The sequence below is a fragment of the Delphinus delphis genome, chromosome 9, assembly GCF_949987515.2.
Source record: "Delphinus delphis chromosome 9, mDelDel1.2, whole genome shotgun sequence".
NCBI classification, from domain to species: domain Eukaryota; kingdom Metazoa; phylum Chordata; class Mammalia; order Artiodactyla; family Delphinidae; genus Delphinus; species Delphinus delphis.
Window position 1 is genome coordinate 36,160,713 of NC_082691.1, and position 21,242 is coordinate 36,181,954.

Consider the following 21,242-nt stretch of genomic DNA (forward strand, 5'->3'; position numbering starts at 1 on the left):
AATTGAAACAACCTAAAAAAAAGCCTGCTCCAAGAACTACTTAACATTTTGCTGATACCAGTTCCAAAAGTGTAGCCAGTTTTATTTTCTGTTTTGCAGCAATGTAATTGAATTCCAAGGGGATTTTCTACTGGTCACAAAACTAATCTATGAAGTCCCTGAAGCAGGTGCATGTCTGTGTATTATTCATTAAAAATCCGAGTTATTTGTGTAATTTTTGTAGGTTCCTGACAAACCAAATTCCATCATGTCTGTATATGCAGCTGGGCCCTGCAAACGAAACCTCAGGGAAGTTGAAGTAGACAGAAGGTGGGCAGTCTATTATCCATACTTTTGTGGTGTTTTTACACCTAACTACCTTACACTTTTGGACACTTCACAGCAGAACGCCACGAGACATAGCTGCTCTTATTCAACTGCTATTGAATAAGTAGTAGAGAAAATGCTCAAATAAAACCAAAAGTAAAATAACTGTACATTTTCATTTAACTTCCACTGTATTCACATCTATGCAGATAGCCATGTGGAAGCACAGGACAAATTCCTGTCTTGCAAATCTATCCTGATCTTCTGGAATTACACTGATTTTTCATGGGGAAGCTCAGCAAACATTGTTTTGCAAGAAATGAAGAAGAGCTTTAAATAATTTATGGAGTGTTCTGGCAGAACTAAATCTGATGATGCATCCCTGGGAATACGTTGGTGATGTGGCTTCGTGTGGAGCAGGACAAACTGCATAGCAGAGCACTTGCAAACAAAATAGCTGTCCAGCTATTGTGACCCAGAAAGCGAGGAAAGTAATAGTAAAAAGGGATTAACAACAACAAAAAAGTTTTCTTATAAAAGTTAAAGTCAGTAGTCTCAAATAGGCCAAACTATTATATGGCAAGAACGGGAAACAATGTCACTAGACACTGTGCTAAAACATGAACCCATCTATGTCTCTTCATCTGTAGAAAAAAACTAAAAAACTCAGGGATTCCAAGTTTCCACAGCATGTGTGAGTGAATCTTCCCCCCAGGGTCTCTCTGAATTGATTATTCTATACTTTAATCATGGAATCTAAAACAATAGCACCTTTCTTCCAGATGCCATAGGATAACAGACTAGCTCAGGGATATTTATACATGGGTAAATTCACTAAATATAACTTTCCAGAGTGTTTTTCTTAGCTGCCAAAGAAAAACATTTAAAACATCAAAAGGTTTACTTGCAGTACAGTTTGGCAAGAGGAAAAAAAAAAACCCACAGTGTCAGTGAAAGGTTCTGCAATCTTCAACTCTTAAAATTTGTTAAAAATCATTTTTTTAAAAAATCTGGTATTTCAGATAGTATCTTCAAAAATATGTTATCCTAGTAACACCCTCTTAACTCAGAGGAATTGCTGAATCATAAACGGAAGGTTACTTGGAAAACTCTTACTCAAGAATTAGGGCTGAGCTACCTTGCTCATAAATAATCTTTCCTTTCACTTCTCTCTCAGGGCTTAGAGAAAAATTTTAATAGAAATTAGGTAGACTTTATTAACAAGATGTTCTGAAATATCACTCTATGTTCGAATACTTAAGAATAAAAGCACAACGTAGTATGAGCATATTTAGTTCTTAAACAAGCTTTCCTGAGACTTCAGGGTAAAATGCTGACAAATGGAAAGGTGCTAGCTACTGGAAAGAAAGCTACAGGCACATCATTAATGTAAAAACCTCACTTCTGGAACACTCTCACATTAGGTCCATGGGCTATTTTTAGGACCTGGGTTATGTAGAAAGTAAACTTGATGCAGAGTGTTGAGAGTAAAAATACAAACAACCCTAAACCTCCAATTTGGAATTGTCAGTTAGATACGATAAAGTTGTGTCTACTTATGAAAGCAACCTAGAGAATTAAGGCAATTACATTGATAATTTAAGCCTCCCAAACCATTTCCCTGCATATTTTAGGTGAATGTCATTTAGAGGATTTAACCTTCAGTAAATTGCCCCAATTTGTTTCATTTTGAGTGTATACACACAGACAGAGCTGAATTCAGAAAGTTCTCAATGTAGGTTCTTTATTTTTTCTCTAGTAGCTCTGCTGAGAAGGTAATGGGTAATACTCTCAGTTGGCAAGAAGGCAAGCAGCATTTAGTCTGTTTTCATAATATTAAAACCTTGTATAGAGGGACCACAGAATTGAGTTGTCTTTTCTAAACGAGTTTGTTGATTTAATAATTCACAGTTATAAGCACTAAAAACATCTGACTGAAGCATCTGTTTAATAAATATGAGTATTGGTCATTATTAATAAAATCTAATAACTAACTGTAATAAAGTAATATTAAACAAATAGTCATATTTTATAACTTTGGAGCAAAGAATAAGAATATACAGTAAAGCTGTGTTATATATCTAGTTTGGCCGATAAGATGTAGCAAAAACACTGGCAATAAGGCTAATCAATGTTAGTAAGAGTTATTAAAAGATAAATAAGGAAATAATTTATGCAAACCAGAGAACTTCTGCATGCAAAAGTTATACTAAGATCAAACAGATGCAGATGTAGGAAATATCACACACCCATCACACCGTCTTTTTGCACAATTCCATCAAGTAATAATAGAGTTATAAGATACACTAGATGATTTTAACACAACTTCTTGACATTTGAAGCTCTCATCTAGGTTTCCTATATCTAAAGCTTAAATGCAATCATTATTTACTGCAATTCTTTATATAAATTTTCAGACTCAGTATAGGGGTATTTACTTTTCTACATCTTTTACAGAAAGTTGCAATACCCTATTGATACAATTCAGATGTATCAATACATCTGAATGTACAATGTACATGCATATACCATGTAATTTCTAAGTACTACAGCTATTTTAAAACACCATAAAAGTTGGGGCCATTATCATGTTGTGAATAAATAATTTTCAGATTCTTTAGAATCAGATCATTTAAATCATCAAAAATCACTTTAGTTGGCTAAGATGCACTTATGGAAAAAGGCAAGGGTATCCTTGGAGAAGCTCGAGAAGAAGTTTTAAAACTCACTTTGTACTTATGAGACATGAAAATCATCTCTATTATTTTCATGATTGAGAAAAGAACAGAAAAAAAAAGCTAAACATATTTTGCAAAATATAACAGATACAAGAGGACAGATGCACACATCAACCAAGCAAAGGATCTACTAAGTACTCTTAGCTTTTATATTATGTTTCCCAAATGTGCCAAGTATACTTGGCATACTCTTATACCTTTATTTATTCTGTTCTCTCTGAATTGTATTTTCCCTATCCTTCTTTGAATTGGTGAAACCTTACTAAATCATTCAAGGACTAACACAAACACTGCCTGCTCTGAAATCTTTTCTAAAATCCTCTGATAGAGCAAACTGCTTCCACTCGTTGTCTCCTTTCCACACAAATTCTCTTGTTTATTACTCTACACATTATATTGTAGTCAGCCATGTGTGTCATTCTCTATTTTGTTGTGAGCAATTTAAAGGCAAAGATAGAGCCTGGTATATAATAGGCATTTAAAAAAAATGTTGAATGAATGGAGGAATGATTAATTGAAAGAAAACATGGGGAGATAGGCTTTATTTGGCTCGCCATAGCTAACAGACCTACATGGAATATGTTCTTCCACTTGGCTGTCTGCCATAATCAGGGCATGTTTTTAGACTAAAAGAATTGGGAAAACAACAGAGATAATTCACTTTTAAATCAAAATAATTGATTTTTAATTGATTTTTAAATTAACCATCCATTTTGTTAAACTAATTTATTAATTCCAATGATGTATAAACAAATAATTTTGTATAGACTTTATATAATCATATCTTCTGTGAATAAAGAGAGATTTATTTATTCCACTCCAATCTTTATATTTTTAAATTTCTTTTTCTTACCCTATTGCACTGTCTAGGACCACCAGTGTAATGTTAAAATGAAGCACTAAGAGTGAATATCTTTGTCATGTTTTTTTATTTCAAAGAAAAATTCTCATGTTTCGCTTTTAAATCTGATGCATACTATAGGATGTTTGTAGATATCCTTTATCAAGCTAATAAGTTATTCCCAGTTTATCAAAAGTAGGTCATAATTGAGTGTCTAATTTATCAACAAATTTTTAAACATCTATTGAAATGGTTATATTTCTTCTTCATTCTCTTAATGTGGTGAATTATAACAACTTATTTTGGAATGTTAATATCCTACATTCTTGGCCTAAACACAATTATATTATGGGTTTTTAAGATAATGATGAACTGCTAATATTTTGTTTAGGGTTTTAACTGCTATGCTTATAAGCAGGATTTTCCTGTAATATTCTTTTTTTATAATGTTCTTTTGAGCTTGGGTGTCAATAGTATACTAGCCTCAAAAATCATTTATGAAGTGTTCTCTTCCCATCTTCCCCTTTACTCTAAAACAGTATAAATTATTAGCAGAATTCACTGCTGAAGCTATATGGGCCTGGTGTTTTCTGTTGGTATATCTGGTATTGAAGATTCAATTTTGTTAATTATGGTAGCATTCAAATTTTCTGTCTTTTTGATTCAGTTTATTTTTACAAGAATTTTTCCATTTCAAATAAAATTTCAATTTTCTTTTACATGAAGTTTTTTTAAAATATTCTCTTGTAATCTTTTTTTTTTTTTTTTTTTTTCAGTATGCGGGCCTCTCACTGCTGTGGCCTCTCCCGTTGCGGAGCACAGGCTCCGGACGCGCAGGCCCAGTGGCCATGGCTCACGGGCCCAGTCGCTCCGCGGCATGTGGGATCTTCCCAGACGGGGGCACGAACCTGCGTCCCCTGCATCGGCAGGCGGACTCTCAACCACTGCGCCACCAGGGAAGCCCTCTTATAATCATTTTAATACACTAAAATCTGTGGTAAAGTCTTTTTTTCATTCAGAGTGCTGGTAATGTAGGACTTTTCTTTCAATCAGTCTTTCTAGAGTGCTATCAATTTTGTTAATTATTTCAAAGAACTAAAATTTGACATTTTAATTCTTATATATTATATGCTTATTTTTATTTCATTGTTTCTTTATATTTAAGTCACTCACTTCATGTTTAATTTGTTGCTTTGATTTCCTAATTTCTTGAGTTGTGTGTTTCTATCTGTAATTTTAAACTTTTTTCTATTCTAGTATATACATTTAAAGCTTTACATGTGTTTCCAAATTCAGCTTATACATATTACACTTTTTTGATATTTCATATTTTCATAATTATTCAGCTCAAAATACTAAATTTACTGTGATTTCTTTGACACATAAGAGATTGTATTTTGAAATCTCCAAATATATGAGATTTTCCAATTATCTTTTTATTTCAAATTATACAACCACTTTTTCAAAGTTTTGTTTTACACTTCATCTTTTTATTTTACATCACTGGTATTTTGTTTTATTTTTTAATTTAATTTTATTGTAGTAAGAACACTGAACATGAGATCTAACTACTTAAACAGATTTTTTAAGTGTATAGTACGCTATTAATGACTATAGGTACAATGTTATAGAGCAGTTCTCTAGAGCTTATTCATCTTGCTTGACTGAAACACTATGTCCATTGATTAGTAACTCCCCAATTCTCCCTCTCCTCATCTGCTGACAACCACCATTCCACTCTTTGATTCTATGAATTTGATTATTTTATATACCTTATATAAGTGGAATCATACAGTATTTGTCTTTCTGCAACTGGATTATTTCACTTAGTATAATGTCTTCAAGGTTTATCCAAGTTGTTGCATATTGCAGAATTTCCTTCCTTTTAAAGACTGAATACTATTCCATTGTATGTATATACCATTTTCTTATCCATTCATCTGTCAGTGAACATTTAGCTGGTGTCTACATCTTGGCTATGGTGAATAGGGCTTCAGTATTCATAGTGCTAATGTCTCTTTGAGATCCTGATTTTGATTCTTTTGGATAAATACCCAAAAGTGGGACTGCTGGATCACATGGTAGTTCTATATTTAATTTTTTGAGAGCCCTCTATACTGTTTTACATAGCAGTCGCACCATTTTGTATCCCCACCAACAGAATGCAAACATTCTAATTTCTCCACGTCCTTGCCAACACTTCTTGTCTTTGGGGGTTTTTTTTGTTTGTTTTTTAAATAATCGTCATCCTGATATTCTGACAGATGTGAAGTGATATCTCATTGTGGTTTAGATTTACATTTCCCTGATGATTAGTGATGCTAAGCATTTCTCATATACCTGTTGGCCATTTGTATGTCTTCTTTGGAGAAATGTCTATTTAAGTCCTTAGCCCATTTTAAAATCAGGTTTACTATATTTTACTACTGAGCTGTTAAGAGTTCCATATATATTTTGGAGATGAACACCTTATCAGATATATGGTTTGGACATATTATCTCCCATTCCATAGATTGCCTTTTTACTCTGTTGAATGTCTTCTTTGTTGTTCAGAAGTTTTTCAGTTTGATGTCGTCCCACTAGTTTATTCTGTTTTGTTGCCAATGCTTTTGGTGTCATATCCATGAAATTAATGCTGAGACCAAAGTCATAAAAGTTTACCCTTTTTTTTTTTAAGGATTTTTATAGTTTGAGGTCTTATGTTAAAGTATTTAACTACTTATCCATTTATTTTTGTGCATGGTATAAGAAAAGGGTACAGCTTCATTCTTTTACAAGTGGATATCTAGTTTTCCCGATACTATTTGTTCAAGAAATTATCCCTTCTCTATTTTGTATTCTTAGCACTCTTTTGAAGATCAGTTGACCATATATGTGTGGATTTATTTCTGTACTTTCTATTCTGTTCCCTTGGTCTGTATGTCTGTTTTTATGGCAGTACCCTACTGTTTTGATTACTGTAGCTTTGTAATATATTTTGAAATCAGGACATATGATGCTTCCAACTTCATTCTTCTTTCTCAATATTGCTTTTTTATTTGTGGTCCTTTGTGATTCCATATGAATTTTAGAATTTTTTTTCTATTTCTGTAAAAAATGCTAAAGTATTGGGATTTTGATAGGAATTGTAATTGAATCTCTTGATTACTTTGGGTAGTAAGGGCATTTTTACAATATTAAGTCTTCCAATCCATGAACATGGGATATCTTTCCATTTGTTATATAATATAGATTCTAGTTTAGTTTCACTATGAGAGATTATACTCTTTGAAATCCATTAGCTGAAACTTACTGAAACTTGCTTTATACCCCCAAATATGGTCTATTTTTGAAAACTTTACATGTGTCCTTGAAAAGAATGATATTCTGCAGTTACTGGGTAAAGCCTATTATTTATTTCAGTTAGAGCAGGTTTATTAAGGTGTTTAAGTCTTATACATACCCCCCTTTTTTTACTGTCTTCTTTCTCTATCAGCTGCTGAAAGAGGTGTCTTAAAGTCTGTCACTATGATTGTGGTATTAACTATTTTTTCCATTTGTTTCATTCAGCTTTTTCTTGATATGCTTTGAAGCTGTGTTATTAAAACACAATTTTAAGTTGTTTTATCCTACCAGTTAATAGAATATTTTACCACTATGAAGCATCTCTAACTCTAGTTCTTTTTTTGTCTTAACATCCACTAAAGTGATACTGATAGAGCCATGTAAGCTTTCATTCAGTAAGTTAATGTAGTTTAATTTTTATTCATTAAATTTTTTAAAATTAATTAATTATTTATTTATTTTATCTTTGGCTGCATTGGGTCGTCATTGCTGTGCATGGGCTTTCTCTAGTTGCGGCAAGCAGGGGCTACTCTTCGTTGTGGTGTGCGGACTTCTCACGGCAGGGGCTTCTCTTGTTGTGGAGCATCGGCTCTAGGCACATGGGCTTGAGTAGTTGTGGCACACGGGCTTCAGTAGTTGTGGCACACAGGCTTAGCTGCTCCGTGGCATGTGGTATCCTCCCAAGGCATGTGGGATCCTCCCGGACCAGAGATCGAACTTGTGTCCCCTGCATTGGCAGGCGGATTCTTAAGCACTGTGCCACCAGGGAAGTCCCTTTTCTTCATTTTTTATATTCAAACTTTATCACTATATCACAGAAAGTGTCCCTTTAAACAGCACTTTTTATTACTATGTGATAATCTTTGCTTTTATTGGTGAACTAAATCCATTTATATGTATCTTGTGAAATTGTACAAGGTGATTCTAAAATTGTATATGAAAACACAAAGGGGACAAATGTAACCAAGACTGTCTTGAAGAAAAACAAACTGGGAGATTTGTTTTACTAGATATCAAGATTGCTTATAACACTATGTAAGTGAAGACAGTCTGATAATGTCTCAAGGATAATGAGACCTGCAGAAAAGACTAGAGTCTCCATGTATATATGGATAAAGATACCACTGCTGAGCCATAAGGAATGAATGGCCTTTTCAATAAATGGTACTTGATCAACTATATATCCACATTAAAAAAAACTTGACTTCTAAATTATGCCATATACATATGCAATTCCTGAAGAACTGCACATCTGAATGTTCAAGTCAAAAATCTTTAAGAAGAGAATAGAGAGAATATTTTCATGATTTTGCGTATACAGAAAGAATATTTAAACAGAATACAAAAAGAACTAATCCCAAAGGAAATGACTGATAAATTACTACATTGAAAATTATTTTTATTTATCAAAGGACATGATTAAGAGGGTAAAAAGACAGACAAGGTATTTCAACATATGAAACCAACAACAGAATCTATAAAGAACTGCTCAGGGCTTCCCTGGTGGTGCGGTGGTTAAGAATCCGTTTGCCAATGCAAGGGACAAGGGTTCAAGCCCTGGTCCGGGAAGATCCCACATGCTGCGGAGCAACTAAGCCCGTGCACCACAACTACTGAGCCTGCACTCTGGAGCCTGTGAGCCACAACTACTGAGCCCACGTGCCACAACTACTGAAGCTCGTGTGCTTAGAGCACATGCTCTGCAACAAGGGAAGCCACTGCAATAAGAAGACCGTGCACCACAACGAAGAGTAGCCCCCGCACTCTGCAACTAAAGAAAGACCGCACAGCTACGAAGACCCAGCACAGCCAAAAATAAATAAATAAATTTATTTTAAAAAAAAGAACTGCTCAAATAAGTAAGAAAATGTCCATCTGAAAGTAAACAAAAGCTTGAATAGGTGCTTCAAAAATGGTATGTGCAAATAATAAATAGATGAAGAGCTGTTTTAGTTAATTAGTATTCTGGAAGAGCAAAGCCATGATGATATTCTACTACACACATAACAAAAATGTCCAAAATTTTAAAAGACTGCTAATACCAAGTTTTGGAAGGACACAGAACAATGGAAATAGTCATATGCTGCTGATAAAGTATGAATTGTGACAAACCCTATGGAAAGCAGTTTGGTATTATCTACAAAGATTAAATGCATGCATACCCCATGACCCAGCAATACTACTTTTAGATATATACTCAACAGAAATGTGTGTACAAATGTACAAAAAAACATTTATAAAATGTCTATCACCGTACTGTTTACAACAGCCCCCAAACTAGAAAAATTCCCTCTACTCATTAAAAGTAGAATAGATAAATAAACCATGACATTGTCCTGGAAAGTCTTTTTATGGAATCTAATACTATATAATGATGAAAATGAATAAACTATAGCTTATTGCACAAGTATGGATGAATCTCACAATGTTGAGCAAAATAAGTTATATATATATAATCATATATATATGTGTATATATATATATGTGATTTCATGTATACAAAGCTCAAAAACAGATGAATTAAAATCTTATGTTAGAAACCAGAAAATTGGTTACTTTCAGAAAAGAGAAAAGAAGTACTGATTGGGAAAGTGTGTATGTGATCTGCTGAGGTGCTGACATTATTCTGTTTACTGACTTGGTTGATAGTTATATATGTGTTCTATTTGTGATATTTCATTGCATTGTACATTCATGTCTAATGCACTTTTCTATATGAATATTGTATCTTATCATTAAAAGCAGTTTAAAAAGAGAATATGTTTTATGACATAAGGGAATAGGGAAACTAAGTCTGGTTCTTGAGTCCATGCTTATTCTACTATATTATGGTGCATCTAAGAAAAAAAGTGAGATTATAGGTTTTGCAGCAAGAACAAGTTACATTCTTAGATACAGGCCACAAATTCACCTATAAAGGGAACTGAAAGTCCCCTATAACATGCAAAGCAACTCAGAAAAAAAATGCAGAAAAGGTTCAGTTGTCAGGGTCAAAGATCTTGTGGAACCTTGGAAGAATATGATGATCAAGACCAAGAGGATAAGGGAAGCAGAGTGCCATGAAGACCTGACTCTCCATGCTGAGGAACTATTCTGGATTCCCTAGTGAGGAGGGATTGGTGGTTAAAACTCAGCTCTCATTGAAATAATTATCTTAGAGATGCCTGCAATTAGTTGTATATGTTTAATTTGATTGCTTAAGTAAACCTGGATATAATTTTATCCATATTGTGATTCATGAGTCATTCTCAAAATAACCCCTTTTACTCATTTGGAGTCATTAAAATTCTTGACCAAATAGATGGGAAACAAAAGTAAATCAGAATAGATTCTACTGATAATCAAGTTACTATACTGACACACTATTGCGATTGTTCAGACTGAGTCTGCCTGCAACCTACCTTCATATAGACAATGGTGATATCACACAGCAATAAAGATACACCTCTGGCCAAGAGAAGTGATATAAACCTAACAAGTCTTATGAGACTATCAGGAGGACCAAGAGGCAAAGGGTACAGTCATGGCCATTCAGCTCACAGGAGATACTGAAGGAATTCCCTTAATAAAATATGAGGGACAGCGGGGCTAGACTCTGAGATTATTACATGGTTATTATTCTATTAGTTGAGTTTTATCCAAAACTACCCCAGCTTAGATAAATGTAGGTTATACAATATATTGGCCAATGAATGGAAGGAGGAAGACTATGAGGAAGTGCCTCTATCCACTATCATATCCAAATCGTATACCACAGTTTCCATGGTACTTAACTATGGAAAGTTTGGACATGATGGCATATTTAAGCATCTATGGCAATAACTAGCTAAATAATTAAAAATGAACTTAAAGGTAAAAAGGAGGCATAGTGGTCTATTAGAAAGAGGATAATGAATACAATTAGTTGGATAATTCACACTATCAATATTTTGTTTAAACAGTGAGGTAAGAGTGTAAATATGCAATATAATGAGAAAATATTCCAAATCACCCAGTTGAGTTAGGAAAATACTATATATATTAAAAGGTGCATGTTAAACTGAAGTTTCAATAACATTTAAGAGATGTGCGGTCAGTGCTTTATGTGTAGTTTCCTAATGTAATGTCCATAGTCTAGACATCAATTGTTATTAAAAACGGCTTAATTCATCCTATAAGCAAAAAATCTTGTTTCCTTGTCCCTGTTTTTCAAATAAGTTTTGTAACTCCTCATGTTTCACTGTCTTTTATTCTTGTTTGTCTTATCCTCATTTGCTTTTTTGTTTTCTCTATTTCAATCTGCTGATATGCATGTTTTAAACTGTTTTTCCTTAATTATTTTGTTACGTAAAGAGATTTTTACTATACTGTGTTTGAAATATTGACTTTTCTGCTAAGACCTGTTTCACATATCATGCAGCAGTGGTACAGTGGTAAATGTTTAATAGCTGACTGTCAAAAACAATAGTTGTAATTTGTAGCATTTGCTGATTTCCATGGTGTAAATACTCCCACCATAACCTATTTCAAGCTAACAATGTGATATCACTGAACTCAGATTTGGGCAGAGATGCACACACTTAGCACTCACAAGCCATTAAGAGACAGCTCTAACATATCACTAATAGGCTATTATTTTGTTTGTTGATAATTTGGGGGAAATTGTTCCTAACAATTATTTCCTTAATAAACTTTTGTTTTCTTGCATGAGATTGCCTTATTCAAAACGCACACACTGTTTTGTTGTTATTTTACCACAAAGGATGGGACTCATTTGTTCAAGTCTTCCATATTGTCCACAGGAATTCTAATTCCTTACAGTATTCCATTCCACTGATCCAATCTCATTATTCACTTTTATTCCACTCAAAGTATCCTCTCCTCTGTCACAAACAAACAAGCCCAAAAAAGAGTCATCCACAATTCCAAGAAGTCTTAATGTCTTTATCTATGTTATCTCCACTACAAGAGAGAAATTCTTTGCTTTGATTTCAGCTTGTCAAATTATCATTTTTATTCAAGATCAAAGTTAAAAGTTACTTCCTCTATTAAAATATTCCTCCATCCTTATAGTTAAAAATAATGGGTCCTACATTACACTCCCAAAGTACTTTGTTTATATTTCTTTTACTTTTACTTGTATCAGAACTTACGGGTATAAAATTGATGTCCAATAAAAGACTACTGAATGAATAGACAGACAAATGAATATCATAACATGTTTACTTCACCACTGAAAAAAAATGCTTTCTCTCCTTTATTGGTAACCAGAACCCTAAGAAGTGTCCAGGTTCCCAGCCCACATTCCTTTTAACACCTTCGAAAAAGCCTAAAGACAATCAGTACAGAAGATCTGCATGATGGAGTTTTGAGTTATCCAGATAACTTCTAGTTTATTTGGCATTTGCTAAAACAGATAAACAGAAAACTCCACAATCACTTTGGCTCTACTTCTCATAGGCTTTTAAGAAATGCAAATTCATAGGCTTTATCTATCAATACAATAGAGAATATCTTCAAATAATATTTTCCAAAACATTTTAACTCTTTAGATTATCCATACACTTTTTCAGAGTGCGGATAGGTTTCAAAGTCTAAGAAAAGACCATGAAAAACATTACTCTGGATTATCACACATTTTCCCTGTAGTCACTTCTCCCTCTCTCGACTCATGACTTGCAACTATTTAGGAGCTTTTGTAAGCTTTCCCAGATTCACACCAGTTCCCCGATGGAGTCAGCCATACATCATCTAAAGGATGAAAAAGATGGTAAAATGGCTCATCCATTCAAAATCTAATACAAACAAACCCCTGATGAGCAACTCAGACAACAACATCTCAACAGTTCACCTCAGCGGTGGTTGTCAACACTTAAGTCAATTCGAGAGATTTTTCAGCACCTTTAGAGCAAAAAGTCATCTTGGAAAGATTATAAACATACACAATCACTAAGTGTAGCCACTGTTGCTGAAATCAAGTCAAATAAAAGCAGCTGAGCCTAATCAACAGGAGAGAGAGAGAGAAAGGAGGGAAAGAAGAAAGGCCTAGAAGCCAAACCTTAATAAGAGTGAGGGAGATCAAGAAAAGACATGCTATAGACTCAAATGTTAAGTGCAGAACCTTCAGTACCAGAGGCTGTAGCATCATCTCAACAGTTTCCATGTCTATGGCAATTTTTTTTTTCTCTAACAAGCTTAAAACAGTCATTTATTCTGTTTTGACAGGTGGTCTTTTAATGGCCATGTTCTCAAGTCACTACTCAAGGCTCTTAGTGCTATATGTACTCTCCTTTCTTTTACCTATCTTAAGTTTTTCAATGTTTTTATTTTAAATTCCATAGGAATGCCAACTGCTTAAGCTTTTCTCACCTCTTAAGAAAATTTCTTTCAGAGGAAGCAACCCAGGGTGCTGCTAATTGGCTTTGCATAACAGTAGGCAAATGTGGCCTTAAAGCAACTGTGACATTGTTTGCCAGCCAGCACAAATGCAGATTACCAAAATCAGTGTCTCTGAGAACCTCACAGATGTTTCTATTACTACAACTAACAAACGATGTGACTATTCACATAGGTATCTCTGATGCTAGCCCAAGCAACCTGATTCTTCACATTTAGATAGTCACTTTAATTTCTTAAAATCCTCAAGCTGGAGTTTCTAAGTGCTTCATTAAAGAAGTTCAAAAATATTCATCATACAGTGACTGGACTGATAAATCCAAGTCCTGAACTTTGCCAACAAAAAGGAAAAAAATGGACTTCTGGTATGTCTTCAAAATCAGTTGCCTCAAGGCATTTCCTGTATCATGCTCAAATTAGTTTTAATCCAATAGTATATTATTTTGACTGACCTTGTGCATATTTCTTAAAAGAATAGTTAAGAGATGTTTTGCTAACTAGATCACTTTCATGATAAAAAAATATTTAAAAAGAAGAAATGCCTATTTTGGGTGTAACACTCAGATAACTTAGTTTTTTTAAAAAAATCAAGTTTGTGGTACCCATCTATGTATCTACATTGAGATGCAGAGCCAAGAGTTCCTGCTGATTTTACAATCCCTTTGGGTTATGTAATACATATTATTCTGCTGATAATAAGCCATATGAAGCAGCATTCTGCTGTATTGACATGGCCTGGCCAAGAACAACAAGGAAAAGAAATAGCATTCAAAAAACTGGCAAAATGTTTATGAACTCTAAATCCTCTGCACATGAATAAATACATCTGACAAAGTGCAGAGTCTCTCAAAAAAGCCCTTCTTGACCTTCCTAATTTGAGTTCAATTGCATGTTCAGTGTTGAGAAGCCAGTGTATGTTCTGCCAATGTTTTAAGCTCAAGCTTTACTACATTTTGTTATTTGTAAAAGTGAAATCCCGGATAATAAGTTATAATTGCCCTATTAATCACTTGAAAAGGGAGTTTGGAAGGAAAATGGGATTTGAAATTGCAATAATTGGTATCCTGAAAGACATCCTTTTTTATTTTCTTACCTAGAGCCTACCACATACTACTATGAAAACGACATGTATGCACTTTTTTTCAATGGTGAGGTACAAGCACTATGCCTTATATATTAGTTTTTCTAAGGGAATGAAACTTAAAACTTCAGTGTAGTGATGCTGTTAGTCATGATGACCTTTGAACTGGAAAAAAATACAGAAAACCAGGCCATGGATTATAAATTATATTGTCAATGAAAGAGAGAAGAACTTTTTGTTTCATATGTTGTTTCAAGTATTACATTTTCATTTCCTTTTTTCAAATGACTTATAATGTACAACACATATGTATTTTTCTTCCATTTTTCATTTAAAAAATCATTCTTTCTCTTAGCTTTGTTTCTCTGTGTATTGATAGACCTGACACACCAAAATTTACCTTTCAAAGTTCAATATACCAAATCCATCTGTTACCCTTAAAGTATTTTGTGAAAAATCTATATTTTTGCTTATATCCCTAAGATATCTCAATTAAAAAAGAAAGACATAGATTACTTAAATCTCTCTTGTTTAGTTCATAATGAACAAATTTTAGATTGTGCTTGTGTAATTGAAGACAGCCAATGAAAAGGAACAGGTAGCATTTAGGGTATTATAATAACTAAATCAAATTTACTATAAGACATCCAGATAATTGAAGTTGATTAAATAGTCAATGTAGCCCAAAAAAATCATTTAGTTTATCACTTACTGGAATTTTTAGCATTTATACACACACGTGGGCATGTTTAAGATTGGCCAATGGTACTTTTAGCCCTTCCTCTATTTCAAGCCTGGTCTTTCTAAAAACATAGAGAAAAGGCATAGGTCTCAAACTTTAAATTAGGTGACATCCCTCTAATGTCAGTAACTGTTCTATGAAAACAGTGTCTTTGACCTCTAGGTATAGCTTATATAATAAAGTGATCAAAGACATCCTAGTCAAATGAGCATACAAGGGAAGGAAGGTACAAAATACATCCATTTTGCTTTTTCAGTAAATTCAGATAAATTAAGAAAAACATGTAACTCCATACAACTGACTTGCATCTGTTCTGAAATACAATCATCTTTTAAAGAAAGAGACCACAGGAAAAATTATTCCATCTTCACTGGAAATCCTCCCTTGGAAGAAGGGAGTGGGCCAAGTGCAGAGATTACAAGAGCACAGAGATAGAATGTCATTTGAATGAATGTGTTCAAATAGAGCCAGTGAAATCCATAATTTCTTTTCACATAGTTGGAAAAGTAGTTGGCTTTTGCAACTGGGTAACATTTCTTTCTGGGCAGGTCAATCATCCATGGAGCCACAATCCACACCATACTGTGATTTTCTGCACATCTGGTGTAAGCCTTTGCATGCAAATATTAAAACCATCTACTTCCTTAAAATGTTTCTATATTTAAAATGAAATAAGTAATTTGAGAATATAGGTGAATATGCAAAATACGTTATCTGGTAGGCAGAGAGAACAGCCCAACATTAACTGATAAGGTAGAAGTAGTATTCATTTTTTGCACTCCCTTATTTCAATGAAAAACAAAAAAAAAACAAAAAATAAAACCTCAACATTCTGTTTGATGTTATTTGTTCATAGGAATCTCAGAAATATTCTAATATTTAGAAAATCTTAGACACCATGACCTGTGTGTGATATGAATTAGCAGTCCACTAATAACAACATGAATCAACAGATAGTTACATCCTTTGAGTTACTGTGCTAATATTACACAACAGAGTAAAGACTTGAGCAGTGCTCAAGTGTTCTGTCTCATATTTTCCTTCAAATTAAAAATGTACATATTTACTTAAATAAATATAGCACAATAATCATATTGAAACATCATAGGTTTGTAAGATAATGACAATAAAACTTATGTGTTCAGTGTGCAGAAGAAAATATACTTTTTCCCCTTCATAAATACTGCAGGTGAAAACATGAGTTACTTTTTTGAGATACACGGGCCTCTCACTGTTGTGGCCTCTCCCGTTGCGGAGCACAGGCTCCGGACGCACAGGCTCAGCGGCCATGGCTCATGGGCCCAGCCGCTCCACGGCATGTGGGATCCTCCCAGACCGGGGCACGAACCCGTGTCCCCTGCATCGGCAGGCGGACTCTCAACCACTGTGCCACCAGGGAAGCCCATCATGAGTTACTTTTAAAGAACAGTATGAATTACAGATTTTTAAAATGATTTTGTATATGTTTATTTTATAAGCAAAGTAATATTTTGAGTTTGTGAAAAAAGGCAAAGTATATAAAGTAGCTGTAACATTCTGTACATTCACTAGAAAAATAAATGAATTGATGTGATGATATTAATGAATGCATATGAACTTTGAAATATTTGTTGAATTGCAATTAATTTGTCCAAAAGCTTTCCATGGTCTGGAAGTGAATCTAATGGTAATTTGATCTGAAGTCTTCTCCAGAGTAGTCAGAAAAATATGTTGCAATTTAGTTATGTGATGTGAAAGAAAAAAGAATGACCTTTGGCAATGTAAATTCAAGTTCAGGTCTTGGATCTATTGCATTCTGGCTGCATGACTTTGAATGGATTTCTCAAACCTCTTTGAGACTCGATATCACCATCTGTAAGATGGAAATAGTATGTATCTCTCAGCTGAAAGAATTTACAAATGGTGACCGAAAAAAAGAGTTTATAAATATTTTTAAGACTCCAGACCAAGATGGTGACACAGGAGGCTCTTGAATTTTCTTCCTCCCATGGATGCACTGAATGTATAGCTACAAACAGAGCAATTCCCTTGAAAGAAACTAGCTGAGTGACGACTACACACTGAGCAAATGAGAAAATACCCATATCAAAATGGGTGGGAAATTCTTAGATACACTTTTGCCATGAACACTCATTTCCCAGCTTCTCCCTGAGGAGTGAAGGGTTTGGACTATACATCTAGCACCCCAACTTTTAAGGCTCCCACCAGAGGAAGGGGCTCCCAAAATACTTAGCTCTGAAAGCCAACAGGGCTTGGTTTCTTGAGTCCCATAGGACCATAGCAAACAAAAAAGCAGTTCTTAAGTATGTGAGCACTTACCATCAATACTATAGCTATCCTCCCAAGGATCAGTGCAGAGGGAGCAGGCAAAAATGCTCATCTCCCAGTCTTTCTCTGCAAGGGATTTGACTACATACTTTACAAGCTGCTGCCTGAGGGGTCTGGCTTCTAATTAGTTCACATCAAGATGCTGACTGTGATTCTCCCCAGAGCGTTCAATAGCTGGTGGGCACTTCTCCTGCCTTCTTCTTCTGGTTCCCTCCAACAATAAAACCAAGTCACCAAGTGTCTCCATGGAAGGAGCTTGTTCACATATCTAGCACCACAAGTTTTATGGTTGCGACCTGAAGGATGGGACCCCAAATCACCTAGCTCTGACAGCTAATAGAGTATGTGTTTATTAGTCCCATAGGACTGTAGCAAACAAAGAAGTAAGTTTTAAATGGGCACAGGAGTACCCCTCATGTCAACACACCTGAGTTCAGTGTAGAAGGAAAGGCAAAAATTTCCATCTCACAGTTTCTCTTTGGAAGGGGTTTGACTGCATACTTTCCAGTCAGCTTCTAATCAGCCTACTTCTAGGTGCTGACTGTGATTCTTGCCTTATGGACACTTACAGGTCTGGGCACACCCTCAACTACTGGGAGCCACTAACAATGAAGACTGTGGCTTGGACAATCACAAAAGTTTGAGAGGTAACCAGGAGCTTGGGCTGGGCTGATAGACAAAGTTCTTCTCCTAATGAGACCAGTCTATCAAGACTGGGAGAGGTGGGTGTTTTTATAATGTGCAGAAACCAACAAAGAAAGTCAAGGAAAGTGAAGAAACAGGGGAATATATTCCAAACAAAAGAAGATAAATCTCCAGAAACTAATCTTAGTGAAATGGAGATAAGTGATTTACCCCACAGAGTATTCAAAATAACAGTCCTAAATATGGTCACCAAGGTCAGGGAGCAATGCATGAACAAAGTGAGAATTTCAACAAAGAGAAAGAAAATATTAAAAAATACCAAGCAGAAATCACAGAACTGAAGAATACAATAAGTGAACTGAAAAATTCAATAAAGGAGTTTAACAGCAGACTAGATCAAGTAAAAGAAAAGATCAGGGAACTCAGACAAGGCAGTGAAACTCATCAAATCAAAGCAGCAAAAGAAAAAAGAATGAAAAACAATGACGATAGCTTAAAGGACTTAATGAACACCATTAAGCAGACCACCATATACATTTTAGGTTTCCCAGAAGGAGAAGAGAGAGAAAGGGCCAGAAAGTGTATTTGAAGAAATAGTGGCTAAAAACTATCCTAACCTGGGGAAAGAAACAGACATCCAGATCCAGGAATCCCAGAGAATACCAAATAAGATGGATCTAAACAGACACACATCAAGGTATATTATAATTAAATTGTCAAACTTAAAGACAAAGAGAGAATCTCAAAAGCAGCAAGAGAAAAGCAACTTGTTACATATAAGGGAATCTCATTAAGATTATGAGTGGATTTTTCAACAAAAAACTTGCAGACCATAAGCGAATGGGATAATATATTCAAAGTGTAGTAAGAAAAAACTGCCAACCAAGAATACTTCACCCAGCAAAGCTGTCCTTAAGAATTCAAGGAGAAAGTTTTGAAGACAAACAAAAGCTAAAGGGTTCATCACCAGTAGATTTGCCTTACAAGATATGTTAAAGAGAGTTCTTCAAGCTGAACTAAAGGATGCTAACTAGTAACATGAAAACAAAAAAGTATATAAAACTCAGTGGTAAAGTATGTATATATTATAAATATATATATACACACACACATACATGTATATACATACATGTATATATATACATACATATATATATTTTTATACTTAAATTCAGAATACTATTATATTGTAATGGTGGTGGGTAAATCACTTATAACTCTAGTGTAAAGGTTAAAAGACTGAAGTATTAAAAATAATCCATAACTACAATAATTTTTAATGATTACACAGTATAAAAAATGTATATTTTGACATCAAAAACATAAATTGTGGGAGGAAAGTATAAAAATGTAGAGCTTTTCTAAGCATTAAAAATTAAAATGTTATTGGCTTAAAATATTATACACTATTAAAACTATAAGAAGTTTTATGTAAGCCTAACGGTAACCACAAAGCAAAAACCTATAGTAGATATGCAAAAGATAAAGAGAAGGGAATCAAAACATACCACTACACAAAATCATCAATTCACAAATGCAAACGGAAGACAGCAAGAGAGGAAAAACAGAAGTACGAAACAGCCAGGAAACAACAAGATGGCAACAGTAAGCCCATATATATCAATAACTTCTTTAAATTTAATGGACTAAATTCTCCAGTCAAGATATATAGTTGCTGAATGATTAAAAAAACAAGGCTGAACTACATGCTGTCTACAAGAGAATCACTTCAGGTTTAAGGACACACAGGCTGAAAGTGAAGGGATGGAAAATATATGCCAAGCCAATGGAAACAAAAAGCAGGGCAGGTATACTTATATCAGAAAAAATAAACTTTAACCCCCAAACTGTAATATAAGACAAAGAAGATCATTATAAAATGAAAAAGGGGTCAATTCACCAAGAGGATATAACACAACGGATAGCTTAGATAGAAAATCAATAACGAAACACTGGACTTAAACTACATTAGATGGCATAGACCTAACAGACATATACAGATCATTCCATCCAACAGCGGCAGAATATACATTCTTCTTAAGCACACATGGAACATTCTCCTGGAGAGATAATACAGTAGGCCACAAAACCAGTCTTAGCAAATTTTAAAAGACTGAAATCATCCCAATTATTTTTTCTGACCACAATAGCATGAAACTAGAAATCAATGACAAGAAAACACTGGAAAATTCACAAATAGATAGTAATTTAACAACATGCTACTGAACGATCAAGATGTCAAAGAAGAAATCAAAAGAAATAAAATAAATCTTGAGACAAATGAGAATGGAAGCACAAATTACCAAAACGTATGGCATGCAGCAAAAGCCATTCTAAGAGAGAAGTTTATAGTGATAAATGCTTACATTAAGAAAAAAGAAAGATCTCAACTAAACAACCTAACTTTACACCTCAAGAAACTAAAAAGTGAAGAATAAACTAAGGCCCAATTAGTAGAAAGAAGGAAACAACAAAGATCGGAGTGGAAATAAATAAAATAGAGATTAAAAAGACAATAGAAAAAAATCAATAAAACTAAGCTTGTTTTATGAAAAGATAAAATTGATAAACTTTTACCTAGACTAAGAAAAAATGAGAAAGGCCTCAATTAATAATGCATGAGGAGACATTACAATTCATAACAGAAATACAAGGGAACATAAGAAACTACTATGAAAAATTATATGCCAACAAATTAAATAACTTAGAAGAAAAGGATAAACTTCTAGAAACAAAAAACGCATCAAGATTGAATAACGAAGAAACAGAAAATCTGAACAAACAAATTACTAGTAAGGAGATTGAATTAGTAATCAAAAACCTCCCAACCAAGAAAAGTCCAGAATCAGATGGCTTCACTGG

General features: G+C 34.2%; 1 protein-coding gene across 1 annotated transcript in view; it reads right to left on the reverse strand.

Moving 5' to 3' along the window:
* The window catches only part of HDAC9 (histone deacetylase 9), an 806,539-nt gene that overhangs the window by 50,362 nt on the left and 734,935 nt on the right, over positions 1–21,242 (reverse strand). The gene's annotated exons all lie outside the window — the stretch shown is intronic.